The sequence below is a fragment of the Talpa europaea genome (genome assembly GCF_964194135.1).
Source record: "Talpa europaea genome assembly, chromosome: 3".
Classification (NCBI taxonomy): Eukaryota; Metazoa; Chordata; class Mammalia; order Eulipotyphla; family Talpidae; genus Talpa; species Talpa europaea.
This window is the reverse complement of record NC_140069.1, coordinates 76,655,122-76,664,441: the sequence shown is the minus strand read 5'-3', so window position 1 is coordinate 76,664,441 and position 9,320 is coordinate 76,655,122. Positions and strand designations below refer to the sequence as shown.

Here is a 9,320-nt window from a genome sequence, read left to right as displayed (position 1 = left end):
CAGCAATGCAGGTGTGCAAGGTTAAGAATTTACCCCTGCAAAGAAATGTTCCATCAAAGAAGTTCTACCAAACACAGAGAGTGATGTATAATTGTCAGTGCATTCTAGATAACTTTATCATGAGGAATCCTGAGCCCTCACACGAGGGAGCCAGGTTCAAGGCAGTAATAACTAACCTGAAAGAAGGGCTGAACGAGTCCTTTGGCAGTGGCCAGAATCCAATGATCTGCTGGTGTTTAAAGAAGCAGAATGTCAACCAGATTTAGGAGTGTAAGCTGAAGAACCCAAGAAGTTTTAGCTTGTGCCCCTGATGGCTTTCATAGAAGTAGGTTCTTCCCAGTTACAAAAATTATTATAGTCTAATAATAGTCTAACAACTATAGCATTAACTGAGCACTTACCACATACTATATATTTTACTACAAAAATTATCTGCAGGGTCAGGAGAGATCTCTGAAATGAGTTAGGATAAATGCAACTTTACAGATAAAGTAACCAAAAGAGCTTATATTATTTACAAAGCAAAAATGTACTAGAGGCAAAATTTGAACTGAGGCAGTCTGACTCCAGAGCTGAGTAATACACTATCTGATAGTATACAAACTTTAATCAACTTACCCAGCATTATATTCACAGTATCTGGCAACAAGTCTAGTAGGAATTCACTAAAAACCAACTGAATACATTAATGTAAAAGGCAATATCCAGACTAGAAAATGGTTTATCAAATATGCTAGTCTATAAAAAATGTAAATATAGAGTATGAAAAGTTTGCTTCTTTAAATACTTAAATCTACTAAAGAGCAAGGAAAAAATGCTAAATATATAACGTAGTATATCCAGAGATCACCTGCAAGCTGGCAGTCAGTCAACACTCCATAAAAGATAGTACATTTGCAGGCAATACAGATCTCTGTAGCAACACTCAGTTCTGACATGGTAAGAAGCCAGCCTTAGGTGATATATAAAATTAATGCATGGTATGTCACAATAGAATTGTATATGAACACTAAATTTTGAATTTCATGCAATTTTCACAGGTCATGAAATATTATTTCACTTTTTATTATTTCCAACCATTTAACAATGGAAAATTCATCCTCAGCTCAAGTACCATATACACAAAAGCCAGGCAGAAGTAGTAGCCAGCTGTTGGCACACCAGCAGTAGTTTGCTGTCCCCTACTCTCAATCACGCTTAGAGACTCCTCACAAAGAGTTAGATCTCAAAAGAGAATGGAGATGTGATTCCAAACTGACTGAGAGTCACCCAAATATACTGTGTGTGTGTTATATAAAATCACAAACAGAAAGTAAAGTCATTTAAATATTAAAATTGTAAGACAACAAGTCTAAAAGCAGTGAAGCAGTAAAAATGAGAAGAATTATATTATACAGTTAACCTGCAGGAATTGTATGATTTATAAGATGAGAGATATAAGAGGACACTATTTTAAGCACCAGAAACATTCAGAAACAGATAGGTCAGAAAGATAACATCAGTTACCTCAGGCCTAAATCCATCTGCTTCAGTCAAGATGACAATTGATTCTTTTTAAATAAGCTGACTCAAACGCCTTATGTTCAAGTTAACATGTTCCTAATAGTTAGAAAACATAAGAAGAGAGAACAGTTTTGTTTTTTTTTTTCATCTGTTCCAGAAGATTGAAGTAGCCTCCATGTCTGTCAACCAAATTTTTGTCACCTTCAAAGAATTCCTATACCCAGGCCAGACTGCTGAATGGTGCCAGAGAAAACATGCACAGTCGATTGTGCAGGTGGGACCACTGCAAAACCTTCTATTCTTCCCTGGCCAGATCCTTCTCCTTTTCTTTACAAAAGCCTCACAAAGAGCTCTTCACCCTTCTCAAGCACTTGCCCAATCCCCTCCCTCTATCTGGCTTTCCTCTCAGGCTGATGACCTTGTTTCGGTTTCACACAGAAATTGAAGCTGTCAGAAAAAATAGCCTTCAACTTCCCTGCCCCCTCAGTGGCAAAACTCAGGATCTCCTTCTTTCAAGTCTGAGAAGCTAAAATTGATCTTTTGTCTCATTTGAGACCAGCCCTCCCACTTGACCTTCATGATATCTGCCCTCCCCATCTTATCTGAAACAAATACTTTGTTCTATCTCTGGTTTTCTATTTTTTTTTTTCTGTATTTGCAAATGCCTCCTCTTTCCCTGTTCCTTCACCACAGTATGTAAACAAATTCACAAACCCAGTCCTTTCCAATCCTTCATATTTTCCAATCCTTCACACCCTTGTCTCCCATTCCCTTGTCCTGGCCATTCACAACTCCATAATGGCACTGAAACATCTTGGGAAAACATTCCTGATAACCTTCCCACTCTTGCACCGAATGTGTAATTTTACTGTTTTATTAATGAAAAAAACATAAACAGTTTATAATTTTTAATTCTTATTGAATAATTTTAAACAAAAAAATTGTTTTAATTTCTTCCTCATGAAATCTCTCATAAAATGTCATTCAATGAGAATGCAGTCAGTAAATTCTGTATATTTAAGCTAATTTTAGGTCTAAATTGATCCAACTTTGAACCACACTAGTTTTACCATTAGAGATAGTTAAATCACTCAAAGTTCCAGTGCTTTAAATACAAACAAATAAAACAAACAAAATATGACTTTTCTTTTGAATTCCTCCATTTCTATGTTTTTAAATAATTGTAATTCATTATAAATGTAGACAGCAAAAGTCCTTACATGATGTTACCTACATCTCATAGCTATTATCATTGCCACTAATCCACACAGACCTTTACCCTATACAAGATATGTGTATGTGTGTGACCTAGTTGCAATTTGTAATTAATTCTTTTAAGTTCTCATTTTGTCTGACATCTGGTTAACATTTGACACAATTGATTCTTCCATTTCTCTTCAAACTTTCAGTTGTTTTATTGAATGACAACACAAAAACTAAGACCCTCTACCACCTGGCCCCTGCACAACTTGTGAGCCTTACCTTTAACTAAGATACCCTTAAGTATACAATTTTGACAAAAACTTTCTTTCCCTATAAACCCTCAAGTAAACATCACTATTCCTGTTGTGCATTTCTTGTATTTTTTTTTCTTTTAATTTTTAAGTCCATCTGCACCTACTTGAAGGAAAAGGCTAACACTGAGTTGTTGCTGTATCTCTTGCAATAATTTTAGGAATATTTTGCTCACCTTAATTACCATGGAAACTGTATTTATTGGGCATCTAGTGTGATGATAATATTATTCTAGACTCTTTATATCCATTACCTCATATTTATAACAATTCCATCTCTACTTTATGAAATTAGTATCTGAAGGACTTGGGTAGTCTAGGTAACATCCAAAGTTGCAGAGCTAGTAAATAAAGAGTCACAAATCAAATTCAAGCATGGCAACAATTGTGTTTCTTTTCCCACCAGGGAGCTCTAATTTAGCATTTGATATTACTATTTATTTTGTACAATGTATTTACCCTACTTTATGGTCCCATCCTCAGTAGGAGACAAAGGAACCAGATTCTTTTTTTCAGTTTGCAAACTTACAACAAATTTGCCTACTTGGAAATCAAGAAACAGGTACCTCCTTTATAGTCAATATTATAGGTTATTTTATCCACTTTAAAGAAAAGGTGAAGCCAAAGTATTTTGGGAGAATTCTCTCAAATGAGTTTCTTCACACTGCTTTTATAGATATGAAGGAAATATGTCTTCACTGAGGTCCCTGTATTGTGTTGTTGGAAAAGTCATGACATATTTTTACATAGAAAACAGAAAAAATACACCGTGACTTGTCTAACAACCCAATATTTTCCACATTCAAGTTCTTTCCACATTCTACTAAGCAGGAAAATAGTAAATTAGTTACTAAGTCATATGTTACTCTAGATGTCCCAGGAAGTTGCAGTTATAAATTAATTTTCCCTGATCTAGCTATAATTCTAATGTTCTACATATTTCCTAGCTTGGTTCTAAACTGTACTAGTTTACCTGAGAGTAACTAAGTTGATGGTAAATGGAGTATCTGTATTCAGTTCAGGTCACAATTTTGAACACCTTGAGTGTGGAAGTAGAGTAATTGAAGCCTATCTTTACAATCATGATGGTCAATTAATGTTTACAAAGTATAATTTCCCCCAAATTATATATATATATATATATATCAATTCATCATTCTATTTAAATCATTCATAGCATTGTCTGCACAGCTACACTTCCTTTTGAACCTTAAACTTCAACATGGGGAATGAATGTATTTGCCTTAGTGATGCTAAGAGAAAGATAAAGGAAATATTTACATTTGCAAATTGGATTACTTGCATGTCAAGTGGTGTCAATGTGCTCAGAACACCAATTATGAACAAGGCATGAAATTTTTCTGTGCATTGAGCACTAAAACAATCCATGTTTTCATAAATATATAGAATGTAATTTTCATTAATCTACAAAATGAATAGGAAATTAGGAAAAGTTCTTTTTCAGAAGAGGGAAGCTAATTATGCTGTGCCTGAAAAGTTTAAGGCATAACATAAACTGTAACATAAAGAGGAAAAATGCTGCCAATACAAACAGTAAATCTTATCAAGACCTATAAAACAATAGTTGTTTATGCTACTTTACTTCTTTGCCTCATGAATAGCCTTTTCATTCTAGAAAAAGAATATATGTTGTCAAAATAATCTATTTTCCATTAATTATCTAAAGGAATCATTAAAAATACTGTCTTTTAAAAATGTGCTTCAACATTCGATGAACAATTTTTTTTAAGATTTGATCTATTTATTTGTTTGTTTATTTATTTTTTTGTGGGACCCTTGCCAGTGGCCGGGGAATGAACCGGTGCTGCAGAGGCTGCGGGCAGCCTCGCAGCCCAGCGCTCAACTGCTGAGCCACCAGGAGAGGCCCAAGATTTTATTTATTTATACATACAAGAACCGGGGTATAGGCCAGAGCTGTGGCAGGTGAGAGGATTCACCAGAGACAGAGTGGGAACCAGAACAGGCAGATTTACTGAAATACACTGCTGAGGGGAGCAGTGGGAGAGTCAGGAGAGGTTTGCTGTGTCATGTAGTTAGCTCCCTACATGGGGATCAAACTCATGCTGCAGCAGCTGCGGTGAGCTTCATAGGTTGCATCTTAACCCCTTGTGCCACCAGGAAGGCCCTTGATGAACAATTTTTATGTACATTTAACATTATGTACATTTAACATTTATGTACATTTAACATTCATCTTTACATACATAATGATGAATATTATTGAATGCCTACTATATGTATGAAATTTCTAAACCAATGTATCTCTGTACTTCAAATTATTTACAAGAAGTTTGAATTTTGCTTGCTGATGACTCAACATTATTTTGATATCCAAAATGCACTTGTAGCTAAAAAGTAGGAACATTTCTACCTGTTTGAACAGAAATGATTTAGAGAGAGCATTAAATCTCTTTTGTACAGAACTTAGGACCAATTATTTTAAACAATAAAATAAATGTACAATTACAATATCAAGTACTAATATAGGTAAATAGATGAGTTTCTAAAAACAATGAGTTGCTTCTCATTGAAGCATAGGTCTGCTTCTAAGGAAAAGCAGCTAAAAATAAATTATCTAAATTTGGTTTTAAAGATATGCCACATGGCAAAACAAACTGTTTTCATCTGATAGAATCAGCACATAGTCCTCTTTTGGTTCCTTTTTTCCTTTGACTTAGGTGATATCCTTTTAGGATTGTGGGAAAATAGATGATGTGATGAAAAAATTCAGTGATTTTAGAATTCCAAGATCCATTATCTATAGAGTATAATGTAAATGGTGTGACCTATTCCCATTTGTACCCCTAGTAAAGTAAGTAGAATTTTGTAAGAATAAATGCATTGTTCATTAAATGAAAAACAAAAGGATGACAATGAAATGTAACCACTGGTATGAAGGCTGGTATGAAGACTTTTGGATTCAAAAGACTTTAGTATAAACATTACTTTGTATTGCATTGCATTTCCTAGCACCCTGGTGGTTGGGTGTTACCTTGTGAACAATGAGTTGAATTTGCAGTGACATGGTCATCTCCAGACCAGGATCCTTAGCTGGCAATATAAGCCTCCTGAGTCCTACACTTTTCTTTTAGCATAGAGACAGATGTCACTACATGTGCTGTCATTTTGGGTCTTTGTGTTTCTGTGACAAGAGCAACCCCATCTCTTTCTGCCAATCTTGATGGATGTGTTGCTTAGGGGAGCAAATTTTGAAAAGGTACTTTAGCGCCACTGAAATTTGCAGGTCATTTGTTAGCACAGCATAACTTAACCTACCAGACTGATATAGGCAGGCAAAAGAATCACTTGGTCGCCACATTTAAAAGATAACAAAAATGAGTTGCTGAGAAATGAAGGGACATTTCCAAGATGGTAATAGTCAATAGCTAGAAGATTAGTATGCAGCAGCAATACACCAAATTTTTTCTGACTATAAATGTAGGGCATTTGTTCATCAATTTAAAAGGAAAAAATATTTAAATGTATTTAATTGAACACAAGTATACATTACATACACAATTTTAGAGCAGTTGTAGGATAAAATGGAAATAATCAATGTAACAATTTCAGTATAATCATATCATTGTTTAGTTTAATGAAAATGCTTAAGTATATTTTGAAACCTAAAATTGTTTAGCTTTTTTTTTAAAGATTTATTTATTTATTTATTTATTTGTTTATTTATTTATTTGTACAAGAACCGGGGTACAGGCCAGATGTGTGGGAGGGTGAGAGGATTCACCAGAGACAGAACAGGGAACAGAACAGGCAGACTGACAAAATACACTGCTGAGGGGAGCAGAGGGCGAGACAGGAAAGGTCTGCTGTGCTATGTGGGACCCTAGCAGGCCAGGATCGAACTGGCGCTGCAGAGGCTGTGGACAGCGTCACAGTGCGGCGCTCAACCGCCTGCACCACCAGGGGAGGCCCTAAAAATTGTTTAGTTTTAACCAAAAAGTCTGAAATTTTAGAATTGTTTATACATACCATCTTTGTTTTTGAAATTATCTCCTTGTTTTAAAAAGTATGTAGGTTTTTTGTTTGCTTAGAAAATGAACTTGCTTTCTGATTAAACTATCTTCAGGTATCTTTCAATCATTAGACATTTTATAATATATACTCTTCTCAAATCTGCAAGCAAATACTACTGGAATATAAGTAAATATATATTTACAATTATGAAACTAAGTGTCAAGTGTACTATAAACCAATATAGACTTACACTTTTGTTACATAATCTCAAAATTTGCACTATAGCTGACAGTCAGGATTCTTTTTCTTACTTTCATTACCTGTGACACATAATATATAAACAAACTAATCTTTCTCTTGAAAAATAAAAAGTATTTTGGGGCGGCCTGTGCACGGCGGAAACGCGGCCCGGAGCAGCCCCGGCCGTGCGCTCATGGGGAGCCCCGGAGGGAAGATCAACCGGCCCCGAACGGAGCTGAAGAAGAAGCTGTTCAAGAGGCGGCCAATGTTGGGCCGCGACCGGCGACTGAAGCGCCGGGTGGTCGGGGCTGTGGTGGACGAAGTGCTGACCACGCGGCACCACCTCAAGAAGCGGGTGTCCAGTGCACGTGCCAATATCACTGTCTGGGAAGAAGGGCAGGAAGCTCCTCCAGCAGATTCGACTTGCCCAGAAAGAGAAAGCAGCCATGCAAGTGGAAGCCCCCCTGCAGCCAGCCAGGACTAGAGAACCACAGCCCAAAAGACAAAAGAAGACAAAAGCCCCCCAGGATGTGGACATGGAAAACCTTGAAGAGGAGAGCTGTGTCTCACTCCTTCCTCCAGAAGATTCTTAACCAGAGGCCGCAAGGTTCAGTGGTTCAGAGGACTTTAGAGAGAGTACAGGCCGGCCCTCTCAGTCTCTCTTCCATGATGGCCTAGTGATCTGCTGGGGCATGTATTGAGAGGGAGAAGGTGGGAAAGAAAGACATGGAGAGGGGCCTCCTTAGTATCCAACTCCATTTTAAAAAGTCCTGGAGCGTGCTCTGAGATGTGTGTAATTAAATGTAGGAATGGGGGTAGCACATGAAAAGGGGTCGGGGGGCTTGGGAAAAGGAGCCACAGAGCTTACTAGAGTTGAACAAAGGCAACAAGAAGCCAGCCTCTGATTGCCCGACTCCTAGTGAGCTCTTCATGTCTGACAAAAATAGAGATTACTGCAGGGGTGGCCGAGGAGGGGAGGGTCTTGGTATCAGCCCTGCCACTATGTGAGCAGGTGGGCAAGTGGCTTTAGGTCATGTTTGTCTGCTTCCTTTGCTGGGGTATATTTTTAATAAAGTGAAGACCAAACATTAAAAAAATAAATAAATAAAATAAAAAGTATTTTCAAAAATATTCATTAAACAGAGTTTATATTGTGCTACGTAGGCTACCCTTTCTACCAGCAATTATGTTTTTTGGGAACAGAAAACATTCCCTCTACATTGACTATTATTCTACAAGGACAGTGCAAAAAAAAAAGGACTAGGCAATATTATACATTGCTGAGAAAATCATTTATTAAAAAATATTCCCTTATGTAGCAGTTGAAAACCTTTATGGTTTTCACAATCATTCTATTACAATGCAAAATTTAACCACTTGATGATTCGAGATCGATTGCTAAAATATCTATCCATAAGCCAATGGTACAAAACATCCTCAAATTAATGATTATCGGGCCTCCCTGGTGGCACAGCGGTTGAGCACTGGGTTGAGAAGCTGCCCACAGCCACTGCAGCGCCGGTTCGATTCCCGGCTGCTCCCTGGCCACCGGAGGCAGGTCCCACATGGCGCACAGACCTCTCCTGCCGCCCGCTGCTCCCCTTAGCAGTGTACTTCGGTCCTTCTGCCTGCTCTGCTCCCTGATCTGGCTCTGGTGAATTCTCTCACCCTCCAGCGCTTCTGACTGTACCCAGTGCTTGTATAAATAAATAAATAAAGCTTAAAAAAAATTTGATTAAAAAAATAATAAAATAGAAGTTCCAGATTAATTGTTATGTTCAGTGGAGTGTTCAAGTGGAAAAAGTTCCACCAAATTATTTTGAAATGCAAAAGCATGTGGAAGGGCATTTATTCTTATAGGTGCCATTCATGATGCATTAATTCTAAGTTGTTTTTGTCACGCCCAAACATGAAAGTTATTGAGATCATATCAAATTGGGTGCAAGTTTATTGAGAAGCAGTAAGAATATTTAAGTTGATTCATCAAATTCATTATTTTTGTGAGGTCACAAAGGTAAAATGAATAATGAAGCCTAATACCTGTTTCATTTTATGCTTTTCAAAGTTTAT

The 9,320-nt window shown here is 37.0% G+C and overlaps 1 pseudogene across 1 annotated transcript; it reads left to right on the top strand.

Annotated features, from left to right (window-relative positions):
- The first annotated feature begins 7,443 nt into the window (after positions 1-7,443).
- On the top strand, positions 7,444-7,843 carry LOC311168860 (uncharacterized protein C11orf98-like; annotated as a pseudogene). Its single transcript has one exon. The product of its transcript is annotated as an uncharacterized protein C11orf98-like (transcript).
- Positions 7,844-9,320: the final 1,477 nt, after the last annotated feature.